This window comes from Panthera pardus, unplaced genomic scaffold (genome assembly GCF_024362965.1).
Source record: "Panthera pardus isolate Hobbes unplaced genomic scaffold, ASM2436296v1 HiC_scaffold_21, whole genome shotgun sequence".
NCBI classification, from domain to species: domain Eukaryota; kingdom Metazoa; phylum Chordata; class Mammalia; order Carnivora; family Felidae; genus Panthera; species Panthera pardus.
Window position 1 is genome coordinate 9,059,755 of NW_026526777.1, and position 17,697 is coordinate 9,077,451.

Consider the following 17,697-nt stretch of genomic DNA (forward strand, 5'->3'; position numbering starts at 1 on the left):
CTCAGTCGGTCAAGCGTCTGACTTCGGCTTAGGTCATGATCTCACAGTTTGTGAGTTCGAGCCCCACGTCGGGCTCTGTGCTGACAGCTTAGAGCCTGGAGCCTGCTTCAGATTCTGTGTCTCCCTCTCTCTCTGCCCCTCCCTGCTCACACTCTGTCTCTCTCTCTCTCTCTCTCTCTCCCTCTCTCAAAAATAAATTATAAACATTTAAACATTTTTTTTTTAAATAAAGAAAAGAAAACATCTGTTCTTATCTTAAGAGGGCCATTCGACTCTACAGACAGTACCTGGGGTTTACCAGCAGGCCTACTGGAACTTCAGCAGCTTGACCCCAAGAGGCCAGGCTGACAATGGCAATTTACACAAGTCGTGACTGTCCACAGTCTGTGGTGGTCTGGACCTGTGGGCAGCGTCAGCAACAGCCCTACAGGCCAGGCTTTGAGCCAGCTCTACCTGCCGTGGAACAGTAGAGCCATTCTCTTCCCCAGCCTTCGTATATTTCTGCAGATTCAATAAACACAGTTTGATCAACTCCCATATCCTAGCCATTGTGCTGGCCTAAGGGACAGAAAGAAGTGTCAGAAATGCTTCCTGTCCTTCTCAAGCTCACGATCTGATGAATAATTGTGATGTGGGAACCTATATTATGCTCCACTTCCCTTTAGCTGCGGCTGTCTCTTCCCCTTCCCAGCCAATACCTCCAGAAGCTGCTGAGCACCCTCCCCCACCCCGCCCCACCCCTACTCATTTGCTCACCTTTCACTTGCTTCTGAGTCCGCAAATCTGGCCTCCACAGCCCCCACTCTGATATGACCACTCTCTCCAAGGTCATCAGAAGCCCCTTTGTTTCAGATTTGAATTCATGTTTTAGCTGTTTATCTAACAATGGAACAGCGTTCAACACTACTGACTTCTTCTCTTCCCCTCTTGAAGCATGATCCTTTGGCCTCCTTGGCACAATCCTCACAGATCTAAGTATTCACAGCCCCTCTAGACATCTAGACTTGGATGTCTCACAACTATCTCACACCTGACACAGCCTAACTAAACTCAGGATGTTGCCTCCAAATCTGCTTTTCTTCCAGAGTCTTCCACTCCTAGATGGCAGCTCCAGCCAATATGAAACCACTTTCCCCCTTGTTTCTTTTACTTCCTCCGCCACCCAATGCTGTCAGTTCTTCTCATCTTCGATGCACCCAGCTTGGTCTCCATCTTGTTCTGCCTGGATTGCTGCAAACACCTCCTTTTCCCCTTGCTTCCACTGTTACCCTCTCCATCCCCTTAGTTACACAATAGCCAGATTTTTTTTTAATGCAGAATTGATCATATGACTCCTATGCTTAAGTCCTTTCATGAATAGGGCACCTGGGTGGCTCAGTAGGTTAAGTATCTGACTCTTGATTTCCACTCAGGTCATGATCTCCTGGTTGTGAGATCAAGCCCCATGTCAGCTTCTGTGCTGGGCTGGTCATGGAGCCCATTTAAGGTTTTCTCTCCCTCTCCCTTTGACCACTGCTCATGTGTGCTCTCTCTCTCGCTCTGTCTCTCTCTCTCAAAAAAAAAAAAGCCTTTAATGTTTTATAATTGAACTGAAAAGTAACCTCCTTTACCGTAACTTGATCTTTAAGGTCCCCATGACCTGCCCCTGGCTACTTCTTTACCTAAACTCCTGTACTCTTGCCCTCGATCACTGTGTCATAGATGCACAGCTCTCCTTTCAGTGCCTACGACATGTCACACCCTTTCCTGCCCCAGGGCCTTTAGACATGCTATCCCTGCTACTTGGAATGCTCTGGTATTCTACCAACTCTACCAGGCAACTCCAACCAATATTTCAGGACCCAGTATAAATGTCACCTCCTCGGAAAAGCCCTTCCTAAAACTCCAATTTAAATTAGATCTTCCCACTATATTCTCTTATAAAGCCCTGGTATTTCTCACCAAATCTCACCAAAATTTTATATTTATCCCATTATGTATGTGATGTTTGCATCTCTAAGACTTTAACTAGCATGAGTGCAGGCATTTTGTGTATCACCTTTACTTTGTCTTTCATTTAAGAAAGAGACCTGGTAAATAAATAGGTCTCTACATCCATAAAGGAAATTCATGCTGACCTCAGAAGTTAGTAAACTTTCTCTTTCATTCAAAAAAATATGAGTGGGATTTCCAAGGACACCAAGCATTTGAGAAAATTCAACATCACTAAAGAATCTAGATGAACAAATAAAAACACTCACTCCAGAGAAAACAAAACAGAAAAGACTTTTTAAATGATTCTAGGGGTACCTGGTGGCTCAGTCAGTTAAGCATCTGACTCTTGGTTTTGGTTCAGGTCATGATCTCATAGTTCATGGGTTCGAGCCCAATGTGGAACCCAAGCAGAGCCTGCTTGGGATTCTCTCTCCCTCTCTCTCTGCCCCTCCCCTGCTTGTGCACTCTCTCTCTCACACACAAAATAAATAAACTTAAAAAATAAATTAAAACAACGATTCTGATTCCTCTGCTCAGAAAGATTCAGGGAGATAGTACATCCATAAAACAAAAAGAGTTGCTGTAAAAAGAAAACATTCAGAGAGCAGGAAAGAGACACTGGAAATTACAAACATATGGTTGAATGGAAAAGGTCAATGGAGCAAGTGAAGAGCAAATTCAAAAAGACTTTCAGACCATGGATCATTAAAACAAAGACATAGAAAATTTCAGACAAAAAGTGAAGAGACTTAGAGGGTCAACCCAATAAGTGGACCATCAATTTAATGCATTCCAGAAAATGTGAACAGAGAAGATGAAAGGGAGAAAATGATAAAAGAAAGAAAGAAAGAAGGACAAGTGCCTGGAGCTTACAAAAAATACACACTAGGTCCACCACCCAAGAATATCCAAGTAAAAGTTTAGAAATGCCAACTGTCAATACTTGAAGATTTAGGAAAAAATAAAAGTGGTTATCTGTAAAGCAACATGTATCAGACTGCCATCACTAAAACTGTATGCTAAGTGTCGGAAATTTGACATCCACTGCACCTTTGTTAGTGTTTATTTATTTGAGAGAGAGTTAGATAGTGGGGGAGGGGCAGAGAGAGGGAGAGAGAGAATCCCAAGCAGGCTCCACAATGTCATGGCAGAGCCCAATGTGGGGCTTGAACTCACCAATTGTGAGATCGTGACCTGAGCCGAAACCAAGAGTCAGATACTTAAGCCACCCAGTGCCTCTGCACCTCTTCATAATGATCATTTGAAAGCATACTCCAGCCAAGTGAAACAGATATCTGAGCGACAGGAGAGCACAGGATCTGGAAAGAGTAAAAGTAACCCAGCAATGAAGTGAATTGAAACCCGTCAGTGACAGTTCCCCAGGGGACCTAGAAAATAACCAAGCATATTAGGAAAGGACACAGAGCACTCTGAGAAGGATATCTTTAAGAGTCAAGGGCCCTCCCTCAAAATTCACAGCTCCAAAGGTAGTTGCTATCGATACTTAATAGAATAAGTGCTCACAGAATCATTGGCATTTATTTAATGCAGAAAGGGAGCTGAGAAATTCTTTCACAGAAACAATACTGGATTTTGGAGTCAGGCCACCTGGGTTCAAGCCTTGCCTCTGTTACTCACAACCTTGAGAAATTGCTTAGTCTTGCTGAATCTCAGCCCCTTGTGTCTAAAATTGCAATGATGATTGGCCTTTGCTTATGGTTATTTTGGAGCTGGATCGCAGTGATGTACATACGGTGCTTAGAATGCTATGCTCAGCACTTAGTACATGCTCAATAAAATGGTAGCCACCATTGTTCTACGGAGACCAATCCTGAGGTGCAGAGAAACTAAGTGGTGTGTGGAAACAAGAACATGAACTCAGATACAGTTCCTTCTCCAGGAGGCCACATTGCATTTCATGGTTCCTTTATGACTCAGGAAACCTAGAACAACGTTGGCTGGCTTCCTGGATGTCCTCACCTAGGCTGGGGATGTTCATAACTTTCATGTTCAGTTATGTCTCAGCTCAGGTCCAGTGCTGAAGAAGAATTAAAATTAAATTAAAAATTGTTTAAATCAAGGCAATTTCCCATAGCAGGTAACTAGGATGAGAAGCTGGATGATCTAAAAAGAATAGCGTTGTCTATGAATGAAAAGGAAATGTAGTTAGGAATACCAGGAAAAATAAAATTAGCAAAGAGTTGTATTAAAAAGTCACAGTCAAAATACACAAAAGTAAAAATGTATCATGATTCTGAACATGAATAGAATGTATGAAAACAGAATCCATCTGGCATTGATTCTGGAAGCATTCTCCTTTGAACGGAAAGTCTTAACAACGTAGTATGAAAAAAGATAAACCGAGGCACATTCAATTTTTGAAGAGTTTATTTGAGCAAACATTGGTTGGAATCCACCAGAACCAAGCCAAAAGTGGTTAGGGGCACCTGGCGGACAGGAACTTGGGGAGAGACTTTTATAGAACAGACATAAAAGCAAAGCGAGGAAATTATTTCATTGTCTAAATCTCAAGCTGTTGCCTTATTTAGGAAAGCCTAGTTGGCTGTTGTGATTGGTTACTATTAAGTTTTGCTTTCTTGGATACAAGTACATTTATAGGAATTGACTCTGGCTTAGGTAAGCTACCAGAACATTAGAGTCACCTCAGTCTAATGGCCTCCGTGTTTAATTACTTCAACAATAGAATTACATCTTTTCTTTGGGTCTAATCACACTGCTTGTTCTGAGGAAAATAAGTAAATAATCATAACATAAATACCCATTGATTTTTAATCTGTAAAAATCAGCATATAAGCCAGACACAGAGGATCTAATGGTAGTTACAGAACAGAGTGTAAATATTTTTTTCAATTTATTTCAGAGAGAGAGCACCCAAGTGGGGGAGAGGGGCAGAGGGAGAAAGAGGGAGAATGGTAAGCAGGCTTCATACTTAGCGTGGAGCCCAACTTGGGGCTCAATCCCATGACCCTGGGATCATGACCTGAACCAAAATCAGGAGTCAAACTCAACTGGCTCAACCAGCTGAGCCACCCAGGCACCCCCAGAGTGTGACTATTTTACACAAGCAATGGAAAAGTAGGAGAGCAGCTGGTAGAAATCAGAACACAGAGGAAGGTAAAGTCCTTATTTTGCAGTGCAAAAATCAGAAAAGTACTGTCTAGAGTTGAGATATCGAGAAACATAATCTTTTAAAAATATAAATTTAAATATGTTATTTAAAATTACACAGGTGAAGAACAAAAACAAGCAAAATTAGAAGGAGGATTACAGCAAATGAGTTATATCTTTCTTCTTTCATGGTAAGAAATCAATCAACACTGTTTAAAAATGAAAAACCAAGAGAAAGGCATAAAAGCATTTAGATGGTTAAAGGTTGGAAATAGGCACCAGAAGAACTAGAAACTGAAATAATGAAACAGAGGCACAGGCGAGGGAAGGGGAAGGAACATTTCTACTTTGCATTTTCTATTGTCCTTGATTGCCTGCGTATTTCTTATTCTGTGCATCTATTACTTTAATTAATTAGGGAGCGAAGAACATGGAAAGCTAAATAAATAGAACCTCTGGGAGAAAGGAGTCAACCACAGAGCTCTGAGGGGTTGAACTGCGTAGTCTTACGAAGAATGAGTGACCTCAGGACTGTTTCCAGAGTTCAGCCAACGTGAGCACCGCTCAGGTGTGCCCTTCTTACGTCTGAAATACAAATGGCCTACAAATCTGAGCTGATGGCTGGCATTACAGGAGATCAAGGCCTGAAGAGTTTCGTTGGCCACAGCTAAGAAGGGACCCATCGCTTCAAGAGGCCATAAGCCAGAGATTCTAACGTAGTGGTGGGCTGGGTGTAGGTCATGACTTGGTGGTCAACACTGTAGGCTCTGGGACAAACAGCTTTATCTGGACTGTCACTTACTAGCTGTGTGACTTCAGACAAATGATGGAAATAGTTATACCCATTCCCTCGGGTTTTGTGGGGCTTAAGTGGGCTCATTTGTGTGGAGATGAGTGTTAGCTGTCGTTATTATAAACTCCGGCCTCAAGGAGAACCTAATGTCAGTAACGAATGTTTTGGACATTCCACTAGGTGATGATCCTCTCTAGCTCTTCCCTTCCCTAGTAGAGACACCTTGATTTTAGCCTGGGGGAAGAGAATGCCGGTTTGGGGAACAAGAAATATCAATACTAATACTACTAATAAGTTAACAATTATCGAGCTGTGTGTTTGCCAGATGCCAGGAACTGTGCCTAGTACTTTACATACGTCTTCTCAGCCCACCTTCACCGTCAGGTGAGACCGACTTTATTATCTCCAGTTTTTTAATAGTGGTAAAGCCCACATAACAAAACTTACCACATTAATTATTTTTAAGTACGCAGTCCAGTAGTGTTGAGTACTGTGGAAAACAAGATGGCGGGTCCAAAATGGAGTTGCCTGTGCTAAACCCCACCTCATCAAACACCGTCAACTCAATTATAGTTTCCACTCTATCAGAGATGGAACTGTAAACGAGCCAATCAGGAACCTCCTAAGCAGCATTCGGTAGGAGATCTGCCTTATAAAATCCCCACCATCCCCTAAATGGAAAGTAACCATCTACTAACCTGGTATAAGTTGCTTGTTCCTGCTCCTTTCTGCCTATAAAAGTCTTTCATTTGTACAGCTCCTTGTACCCCTTTTCTTTCTTTCTTTCTTTTTAAGTTTATTCATTTATTTTGAGAGAGAGACGGAGAGAAAGAATCCTGAGCAGGTTCATCACTGGCAGCTAGAAGGGCAGGGCTCCATCTCACAAACCGCGAGGTTACGGCCTGAGCAGAAATCAAGAGTCGGGCTCTCAGCGGACTGAGCCACCCAGACGCCCAGGAGCCCCTTTCTATCTGCTGGATTGGGTGCCACCCGATTCACGAATCACTGAAACAATAAGACCTTTAAAATTTTCTCGGTTATATGTCCACATTGTACATACACACTGTTGTGCAACCCACTCTCCAGAACTGTCTTCACCTTGCAAAACTGAAACCCATTAAACAGCACTCCTTTATGGTCTCCATTTTGCGGAAAAGGAAACTCAATGTTAAACCATGTGTAAATGCTGTTATTCAATCATTTCTAACTTTTGAACAAATGGCAGTTTGGAATAATTCCATTTAAGAACCCAAGCCAGTTACTAGAAGGGCCAGGTTTCAAGCCTGACTGCAAAGCCCCAACGTAGACCCGGCTAGTGAGACCACCCCTGCGGGAACGCCTGACCACGGACGGCACCCAGGATGTGGGACTAAGCCACGCGGGCAAAGAGAACCTACAGGAAGAAGCACATAGAAAGTGACTTGGACTTTTTCACGTCATTAGAAAGAGGCATTAAAATTGTTCTAAATTATTCTAGGGCAGAGCTATAGGGTGGATCCAGGTGTGGAGTACCTGACACTGATTCGATTGCCCGGGGGAGGGATCTTTTTTTTTTTTTTTTTTTTAATAATAAGTGGGGCGCCTGAGTGGCTCAGTCAGTTAAGTGTCCAACTCTTGATCTTGGCTCAGGTCATGAACTCATGGTTTGTGAGTTCAAGCCCCACATCGGGCTCTGGGCTGACAGCATGGAGCCTACTTGGGATTCTCTCTCTCCCTCCCTCTCTCTCTCCCTCTCTCTCTCTCTCTCTCCCCTTCCCCCACTCGCTCTCTTTCAAAAAAAAATAATAAAAAAACATTTTTAAAATTCTTTAAAAACATAATAAAATGCACAAATAGAGTATTTTCTATTCCCTCTCTTCTTTGGACTCTTTGTGCGACTTTACAGATCCTTAGTCGTCAAGGGCGCCCTTCTCAGAAACTGTGAGGCTGCCGTCAGCCTTGCAGGGGGATCTTCATGAGCATGAAATGCATCAGGAGGCAGGAGAGTTGGGGAATGAGCTGCACCCCAGAGCAGGGTTGCAGAGGTCATTCGTGCATTGCCCTGAGGCAGAGACAGGGGTGAAGTCACTGCACCCCATGGCCACTGTCCTCCCATGGCTCAGACAGTGGCCTCGGCGGGCACTCTATAGTTTTAATATTCATGCACACCTCCCCTTGAAGGGTCCACACCCTCTGGAAAGTCTCTTTACCCACTAGCGTGTTCAATCAGTGGTTTTCCCCTCAACCCCTCCTTATCTCTGTCATCACCTCTCAGCATATATCTGCTCCCTGAACACTTCAGCACAGACTCAGGCTTCCTCTTCTTATTACTTTCAGAAAATTCTGTAGGTGGAAAGAAATTTAATCGGTGATAATAAGGCTTTCTATTTTTAGAGCTCCTGCCTTCTGAGCAACCCAGAGAATGCCACAGTTATAACAGAATCAGTTAAAGGGTTGAAAGGGTCTTCCAAAGGTCTTCTAGGGAAGTCCCCTGCCGAGAGGCAAGAGTTCCCTGAAAGCCATCTTGGGACAGGTGCTAGCCTCCTTTAGTCTGACCCTGGGCTCAAACTCAGCTCCATGTCTGGGAGTCTCAATCTCCAGAACCTACCCCCACCCCCAGCCAGAACTCTTCTTTCTATCCCCTGCCCTGGTTCCTCTCTCACTGAAAGGGTTGCAAAAGACTCCAAATGTTCTCCCAGCCCTTAGTGTTTCATCCAGTCAATGCCTACACCACCAATACAGTGATCTTTCTAAACCACAGCTCTGATCATACTTGCATTGCTAGGCCAGACAATGCAGTGTTATGGGAAGACAGTGGGGATGGGGATTAGGGAGAATGTCACAAGCTGGGACTCAGAAGATCATAGGAGGTCACCAAAAAGAGTGAGGAGAAGGAGACGTGTCAGCAGAAGGGCACGGCCACTGCAGAGTCTGGGAGTCAGAAGTGCATGGATGTCGGAGGCACAGCAAGTAAGGCAGAGTTGGGGTGGGGGAGCGGAGAGGGGCCACCAGATTGGGAGCCAGGACTTTTTCCCCAACAGCAGTGGGTTGCTGGGTGGCAGGAGTCATGGCGGAGGCCTTGGGCAGAGTTAAGTTGAAAGGGCTTGATCCCAAGGAGAGAGGAGGATACAAGTACCAGGGATGATGGCGCTAAGGAGATCACAAGACATGGTGCCATCTCACCCCATTACCAGGGCTCCAAATTCCTCAAACCATCACCCCGGCCCCCACCGCCCACACATGGATCTGCACAAGTCTTCCCTTCTGGAGCGCAAATAATCCTGGTTACCTGTTGTCATTTCTAAGCCCCGGGATAGCCCGGGGTGGGGGTGGGGGGCAGTGGGGGGTCTTGGATTTGGAGTCAAAACCTGGTTTCAAATCTACCACCCAAGAGTTTGCCCTCACCACCGAGATTCACCTTCTTCAGCGCAAAATTACAACACAAACAGCTCCTTCCCGGAATGGATGGGAAATAATGTATGTGGCTTAGGACACATGGACAGGGCTCAGTCTGTGCAATTTTACCATAAATCGTGTTGCTTTCTCTGGGATTCTGTCCATATTCCCCCGAGAGAGTCCAGGAGTTCTGTGTCCCCAAACTTTAGGCAGGTGTGCGCAAGCTCCAGCTAACAGCACCCCCAGGTTACCAAGGGGTTTTCCTGGGTTCTCTGGCCTGACTTGGATGAGGCTGGCACTCTCAGAGTGGGTTAATGGGGACTGTGTGTGTGTGTGTGTGTGTGTGTGTGTATGTGTGTACAGGTACACCTGCATATCCCATTTCCGCAGGGGGTAAAGCTGGGGAGAGAGAGGCATCAAAAGGGCAAATGAATGTCGGATGTGGAGCCAAGCCCAGCAAGAATGGGGTTAAAGTAGATGAGCAGCAGGAGGTCTAAGGGGAGGGGCCAGGGTCCCCCTTGCTCAGTCCTGACAGCCAGCGGGTGCCATGGAGAGTGGGCACGGCAGATTGCCCACAGCTTCTCGCACGCTCCCACTAGGGCCAGGATCCAGGATGGAGTCCTTGCCCCGGTGCGTTACCTCTGAGCTGGAGAACTTCTGCAGGGCTCAGGGCTGGGGGCTAGATGGAAGGGAGTGGGTAAGTCCACTAGCTTTCAGGGACCCACCAACACTTCCCAGAGCTTCTTCGGAGGACAGGCTCTGTGACCCCATGCTTTTCCGTGACATCACTGTCAGTGACCTTTGGGGGCCAGTAGGGTGGAGTCCGAGGGGACGGGTACAGGCCATGATTCTCTGGTGGTCACAAAGGTTGGGATTGTCAGCCGCCCAGAGCTGGAGGGCAGCCTCAATGGGCACAATGTTTCTTGCTGGACTGGGAATGGCTTCCCTGCCCCGGGATATTGCAGAAATAGTGGACCTGTTGTCTTCACTCCTTCTTTATATTAAAAAGCACATTGTTGAGCACAGAGGCTGTGTGTGTGTGTGTGTGTGTGTGTGTGTGTGCACGCACACACACACACAAGTGTAAAGAGTCGCGGAAAATGGCATTTTGCTTTTAGAACAAATGATGATGATGTGAAGTGGAAAACTTGCAACCCAGCCAGCAGAGAGAACTGTGTTTGTGCTTTTCAGAAGCCTTGGGAAGAAGAGGAGGAAAGAGGAGGGGGAGGCGGGGGTAAGACTTCCGCTGATGTTTCAAGAACACCAAACAGCGCTGGGACAGATCAATATGCCCGATGAGTCCAAAGCTGATTACAGCAAACACAGCCAACTGCCCTGTGTTCACTTAAAGTAATAGCCTTAAACACTCGACGGAAATAACTCAATTACCTTATTGATTTGGGATTTCAGCCACCTCCCCCCCCGACATACAACACACACGAACCCTACTACAGACCCATACATAGCATTTTTTGTTGGCTTTGCCTCTTTTTAAAGAAAACTAATGTCATTGGCATGACCTGCACCACCAGCTTGGGAAATAAAGCCACCCCTGGTTTTTTATGTGCGCGTTACTCACCCAGGTGCCCCCCTGCCCAGATTGAAGGATCGCATAACATCTCTCCCGGGACCTCCTCCCCGCAAAACTGAAGAGCCCCAGGTGCTCGCTCAGCCCAAACTGGTTAGTGTAAAGAAATAATTGAGAAACCCGATCAGCTCACCAGCAGCCCCCTCCCCCATTTCCCACTGCTATTGCTTCCACCCAGGCCACGTGGTGCGGCTGCTGAAGTCACGCACCCCCCGCGCTCCCATGTCACCACCGCTGTGCGGCGCCTGGCTGACCCAGACCCCACACAGCCAGCAGAGTCTCCTGAGGGCGGACAAACCCGTACGCACCCACTCGTCCCCAAGCCGTGTCCTCCAAAGCAGGACGGGGCAAGAGGCTTCAGGAAAGCCAGGAGCATCGCTACGTGAAGACTTTCCCCTGGAGACCCCTGATGCTGTGTCCTGAGAACAGACCCAGCCAGGGACACCAAAGCCATCACAGGCAACTTAAACCGTCGACTCGCAACAGCTCAGCTGGAAAGAACCTCAGACATCATCCAACCAGCCCTCTGTCCTGGAGAACGAGGCCTGGCAAGATGAGGTGGCTTTCTAGCGTCCCATCTCCAGCACGGGGAATGCGCTTTTGTGGGGGGTGGAGGGGAAGTGAGGTCCGATTGCTGGAAGGCATATAATTGCACCCTTAGCTACCTGAGGGAGGACAGGACAAAGTCACGCCTGTGCCAATGCCTGGCCTGCTCAGCCACGGAGCTCAGCCATGGACAAGTCCCTGGTGGGCCTCTTCCCACCTCCTGGGAAGCCCCTTCGTCCCGGGTAACCCCTAGACTCTGTCTGCTTATCAGCCTTCCCTCACCCTGTGTTCCTGGATTTTCAAGCTCCCCCTGTCAGCTGGCTCCTTCCCACTCATTCAAACCTTTCTAAGATTAAAAAAAAAAAGTCCCTTTTCCAACATTTTTCTCTCCGCCCTCCTCACATCTCTGCCAGTCCCTTCTCTCCCGCTCTGTCCTTCATTTCTCTTCCCTCGGAAAAAGTTTACATGGACACCTCCCGTCCCCACGCACACACTCACGTCCATCTTCCTGGCATGTGTGTCGTGGGAGAAAGGTGACAGATTCCAGAGCGTCCTCAGAGGCCCCGTGGCCGCGTGTGGAAACGTCTGGTGCTCGCTAAGCACTGGGAAGGTGGGGGTGGGCACAGGAAGGAGGGCAAAACCAGGCTGCTGTCCCCAGAAATGCCCATGGCCCTGCGGCTCTGCGGGGGCCGGGTGGGAGGGGTCTCCTGGAGGATACCCCACAGCCAGTTCGTTCGGTACAAGGGGGGCATCTGTTCCACTGCTTCAGGCTGAAAGGTCACCAGCACCTGCCCCTCCCTGACCCCCACTGGTCAAGCTTTCCGTGGCGGGTAGGAGTTTCTTTTTGACACGGGCCGCTCGGACTTTTACGCCCTTGCAGGAACTTACTGGGAAGCCCAACGGGAAACTTTCTCTCCCTGACACTGATGTGTTATTTACTGGGGAAGGAAAAGAAAGGGAACCAGAGTGTACCGAACACCTACTAAGTGCCAGCTGTTGTTCTAGGAGTTCGAGACACAACAGTGAGTAAGACCCATGTGTTCCCTGCCCTCGTGGGGCTTCCGTTCTAGCAGCAAAAACATACACAGTTGCACAAACATAATGATTACAGATCGTAAGAAGTGCCAGGAAGGATTGCCAGGGCGCGACACTCAGGACGGCACCAGGGACATCCCTAGGGTGGCGGGAACGTCTTAGAAGGTGACGTCGACCCTGAGACCTGAACAGTGGGGAGGCGGACAAAATTCGAGACGGAATTTAAAGCCATGCATTGTGGTGGCCATGCTATTGTCATCCGCACTTTACACATCAGGACACTGGTGCCCCGGAAGATGAGCTAATGTGCCCAGTGGCAGGCTACCGGCCGATGTGAGTGACACCAACGCGTGCTTTCTGTTACCCTCCCCCCCTTGGGGTCCTTGTACCTTCTCTCCCGAATCACAGAAGGCACCTGGAAAGCAAGCTTTGGAGTCTCCGTACGCAGGTGTTACGTGACCCTGCTTCGAGATCTGTGTCCAGCCACGGTAAGGGACGTACGAGGTCCTACCACTACATGCACGAGGAAGGTCAAGGCTGCTCTCTTTTCTCTAGGTTCTTGGAAGACAAGCCAAGGTGTAACGCACCGCCCGGGCATGACATTTGAGAGAAGTGCAGGGCAGGGAAGGGGGCTGAGGTCAGCGTCCTTGCTCCCAGAGCTCTGCGGTGAGCTGGCCCCGCAAGGACAGGGTGGTCTGGCCAGGCACACAGGAGGGGCCCGGTTCACTCCAGGCACCGTGTGAGCTCAGGCCGGAAGCTGCCTCTTCCAGAAGAGACCGAGGGGCTGCAGGAGGCTGCCTGGAAAAGCTGCCAGAGCTCTCCGTGACCCCCACCACATGAGAAAGTGGAAGCATTGGTCCAGGACCCTGCGTTAGTCCACCGGTTGACATTTTCGGACCGTTTAAGTCGCGGGTCCCGAGTACTGGACGAGGCGCTGTGGGGGCATTCAAAGAGCACAGAACCATGATCTCAGTGGTACAGGACTGGCAAACCTCCTTGGGGAGAAGTTCTCAAGGTTCTGAGTCAGCTGGAGAGCACTTGTGCCCAGCCACCAGGCAGCACATTGAAAGCCACGTGACACAGGCAGGCGAGGCTGTGAGGGAGGGCTTCCTGGAGGAGGTGGGGCATATGTGTGTCAGGTCGGAAAGGTGGCGAGAGAGCCACATTGGCAGAGAGGTGGCGGGAAGGACACTTCCAGTAATGGACATGCCATTTGCCAGACCACAGAGAAAGGTCGGGTGAGGGGCAGACAGGGAGAGCGCAGGCACGGAACTAGGGACGCCAGGATCCAGCGGGTCGGGGAAGAGGGACTCAATGAAGGTTCTCGAGCAAGGCAGTCACAGGGTAAAATTCTAATAGCCATTCCTCACTTGCATGCAACACTTTGCAATATTCGGGTTCCTCCACATACACGGTTTCCCTTCATTCTCACAACCACCCCATGAGGGACGAAGTTACCGCTGCCTCTGTTGCTGAAGAAATGGGTGAGAAACGTTGGAAAGACACGCCCATCATCACACATCTGAGGGAAGGAGCCAAACCTGGAGCCCCACCCCTCGGCCTGTGTAGAGGGGGGAGCAGGGCAGCCTGGAAAGGGCAGGGCTTCTGAAACCAGACAGATCTGAGTTCCAATGCTGACACTGCTGGTCACCACTAAGCTGTGTGGCCTGGGACCGACTGTCAACCTCTCTGAGCCTCAGCTTTCTTCATCTTTAAGCTAAGGGCAACACTACCTTAGAGAGACACAGGTGCGTTGGGAGGCGGAAAGTCACGATGGCCTCTGGCACAGCACGGAGGTCCTACGGGTACAAGTCGCCCTCCTCTTTCTCCGCTGCTCCCCACTCAGGTCCTGAACAAGCCAGGTCATTACCCCAGCTTCCCTCTGTCCCTCAGCGGGGCCACCGAGGCTCTGGGGACAGGTCGTTCTGGCCCCATGACCAAGCGGCACGGTTCTGCATCCCGTCTTCTACAAGGTCACAGCCGGCCCGAGACACACAGGGGCGTCACAGCAGCTGGAGGGCACTGAGACCATCAGACAAGTGGGGAGGGGGGAGGGGGGGAGGGGGGAGGGGGGAGGGGGGAGGGGGAGGAGGGGGAGGGCGCCAGGGCGGGAAAGGGCTGGACCACAGGTCTGAGGAACCATATAGCACACTTTCTTCCACTGTCCCTTGATACAACAGGCCCAGATTTGGTTTAATTTTTTTTTTTTTTTTAACAAAACAAACAGGATCTGAAATAACAGCCCACACAAACGACTTCTTAGAAACCTCACCCTTGACTTATCGTTGGGAATAAAAGCAATTTTTTATCCTGGCCAAGCTCTTTATTCTTTTTGGAACATTTTCATATACATTATTTCATTTGATCCTCAGGACGCTGAAAGGGAGACAGGCAGGCTTTACTGTTCCCTTTGAACAGATGAAAAATCCATGGCTTGGCGTGGGGGGCGGTGCGGGCAGAGCTCCCCACTCGCTGCCCGCGGCGCCCTCTCCTCACTCGCTCGGTGCGCAACTCAGACTCCACATCCACCCCTTGATAAGCCCCGCTCTGATGCCTGAAACCCTCCCCCGTCCCATTCAGCTACTGAGTCATCAGGCATGCTCGCGGGAGGCTCGTACAACTGGAGGGCATGACGGAGCAGTTTTGAAAAGAGTCAGCCGCCCTGGACACCGCGGGCAGGTGCACTACACTCCCCACCGTACCGTCGAGGGTCCCTAACCCACCACCCTGCCCAGGAGCCCCTTCCTCACTGCTCCAACCACCCCTTCCTACCCTCTGTCAACCCGGGACCCTCAGAAAAGCAGAAGACTGCTTTAGAGTCAGGTCGCCTGAGGGCCAAGCCTCTAGCTTCCGCTTGAGAATTTCAGTAAGTCCGTCCGCCCCTGGAGCCCCGCTCAGCAAGCCTAAGGAGAGGCGAGGGCTGCCGACCCAGGCTGCCGATTGGCTCATACGTACACACAACCTGCTCCCCAGCGGCAGAGAGCAGCTCGGGATGAGAACAAATGAACACAACTGAACCACTGTGGGCTCTAGGCACATAGGACATCTCAGTGAATGCAACTGACAAAGTTCCCTGCCTTCACTTGGCCTCTGTTCTAGGGAGGGGAGACGGCAAAGCAAAAATGAGTGCAGCCAACCCATAAACGAAGAGGCAGGCTAGGTGCCGTGCGCTATTTGAGAAAAGAGTATTATAGGGTAATGGGGATGGAGGTGCCAGGAAAGACAGGGAGGCATGCAGGTTACTATTTTAAATAAGATTGCCATGAGCTTCGTTGAGAAGTTGACATTTAAGCAAAGATCCGAAGGAAGAGGGGAGTTTGCGTACGGATATCTGGAGAAAAGGCTTTCCAAGCAGAGGGGACAGCCAGAGCAAAGGCCCTTGGGAACAGGGAGGAGGCAAATGTAGCTGAAGCAGAGGATGCAGTGGGGGAATAGTAATAGATGAAGTCAGAGAGGGAACGGGGCCAGGTTCTACAGTCACAGAGGGTTTTACAGGACATTGTAAGGATTCTAACCTTTACTCTGAATTTGGAGGCTTTTAAGCAGAGGAATGAAATGACCTAACTTTTAGCACTATCACTCCAGCCACTCTACTGGGGACAGAAGGTACGGGAGCGGGCAAGGGGGACACCTGGGACACCAGTGAGGGGGCTGCTGCAGAAATCCTGGTGAAAGGTAATGGAGTTCCAACATGGCGGCAGCAATGGAGATGGGAGGAAGAGGGCCGCACCAGCCATGTTGGAAAGGTAGAGCCGACAGGACTTCCTGATAGGTTAGGTGGAGGGTTAGGGCCGGGAGAAGAGGGGGGTGTAAGGTACTCACCAGGGCCTGGGCCTGAACAGCTGGGAGAGTGGAAATGCCATCACCTGAGGGGGCAGGACTGTGGGGAAGCAGGTGGGCATGAGGGATGCGGGGCTCGGGTTTAGATGTCCACTGGATGTCCAATGGAGGGAGACGTTGAGGCCACATGCCACTGAAGCCAGCTGCTGTGTCCTTGCTGATAACCGCCAGTCAGCATCCACTGCCCAGCCCCCAGAGCAGATGGCCCGCGAGGACGGCTTACCCGGCAGCCTCATGCTGTGGTCACTGGGCACCCAGCTTTCCAGGCCATGCCCCATGGACCAGTCTCTGTCACAAGGCAGCGCTGAAGGTTCCGAGGCTCGTGGCACAAAAAGCAGCCTCAGGGAAGCATTTTCAGACCAAAGCTGACGGCGTCCCAGAAGTCAGCACGCTGTCCTTTCTGCCCACAACAGCTTTGTCCAGTAGAACTTTCTGCAGTGATAGAAATGTTCTGTATCTTCCCTGTCCAATGTGAGAGCCACTAGCCAGGTGTGGCTTTTGAGTACTTGAAATGTTGGGATGCCTGGGTGGCTCAGTCGGTTAAGCGTCTGACTCTTGATTTCAGCTCAGGTCACGATCTCATGGCTCATGAGTTTGAAACTGGAGTTGGGCTTTGCACTGACAGTGCGGAGCCTGCTTGGGATTCTCGGTCTTCCTCGTTCTCTGCACCCCCCCTCCCTCCCTCTCTCTCTACCTAAATAAATAAGTAAAGTCAGAACAACTGAGAAATTAACTTTTTTGTTTTAATTTTAAGTAACTTAAATCTAAATAGTCATATGTGGCTACTGACTACCATGTGGGACACCACAGCCCTAGGTGGTCCTTCCCACTCCACACCATCTAGCAAAACTGGGCTCATCCTTCAAGGCTTCATTCCAAGGTCTCCAACCTTCCTTCTGTTCATGCGAAGAGACAGACCCCTCTTCGGTTCTCCTATAGTGTTTCATACGTATTTCTCGTATGTCAGTATTCAGGAATGATTTGGTTGCACGTCTACCCCCCAGTAGACTGCGGGCTTCCTGCAGGCAGGGATCTCTTTCTCGTCTCTGTAGTGCCTGGACTGGCAAAATGTCTGGCACGTAATAGGTGCTAAACAAATAACTGTTGAATGACTAGATGAGTGAACAGGTACATGCTTCACGCTTGTGCCCAATCTTTATTTCTTATTTCCACTAAGCGTAGAGGAGTGTGGGAAAGGTCAGAGATGGGAAACGAAAATCCGTTCGATTTTCTCATGAGCCCCATCTTCCTCTGACAGCAGAGTGAGGGACAGAAAGAGCAAATGAGGTCAAGACCGGGTTCAGAGCCCACGGCCCCCATCTGTTGAAGCAAACTTGAAGGCATTGACTTCAGCAGAACGTCAGGGACTTCAATATTAGACCAAGTACCTACAAGGGAATTTCTAACTTTGAAGCCA

The 17,697-nt window shown here is 49.1% G+C and overlaps 1 long non-coding RNA gene across 1 annotated transcript in view; it reads right to left on the reverse strand.

The window, feature by feature from the left end:
- Positions 1–221: 221 nt before the first annotated feature.
- LOC109276631 (uncharacterized) overlaps positions 222–17,697 on the reverse strand; it is a 49,190-nt gene continuing 31,714 nt past the window's right edge. The window contains exon 7 of the long non-coding RNA XR_002084765.2: positions 222–558. This is a non-coding gene — a long non-coding RNA (uncharacterized LOC109276631). The remainder of the gene's footprint in view (positions 559–17,697) is intronic.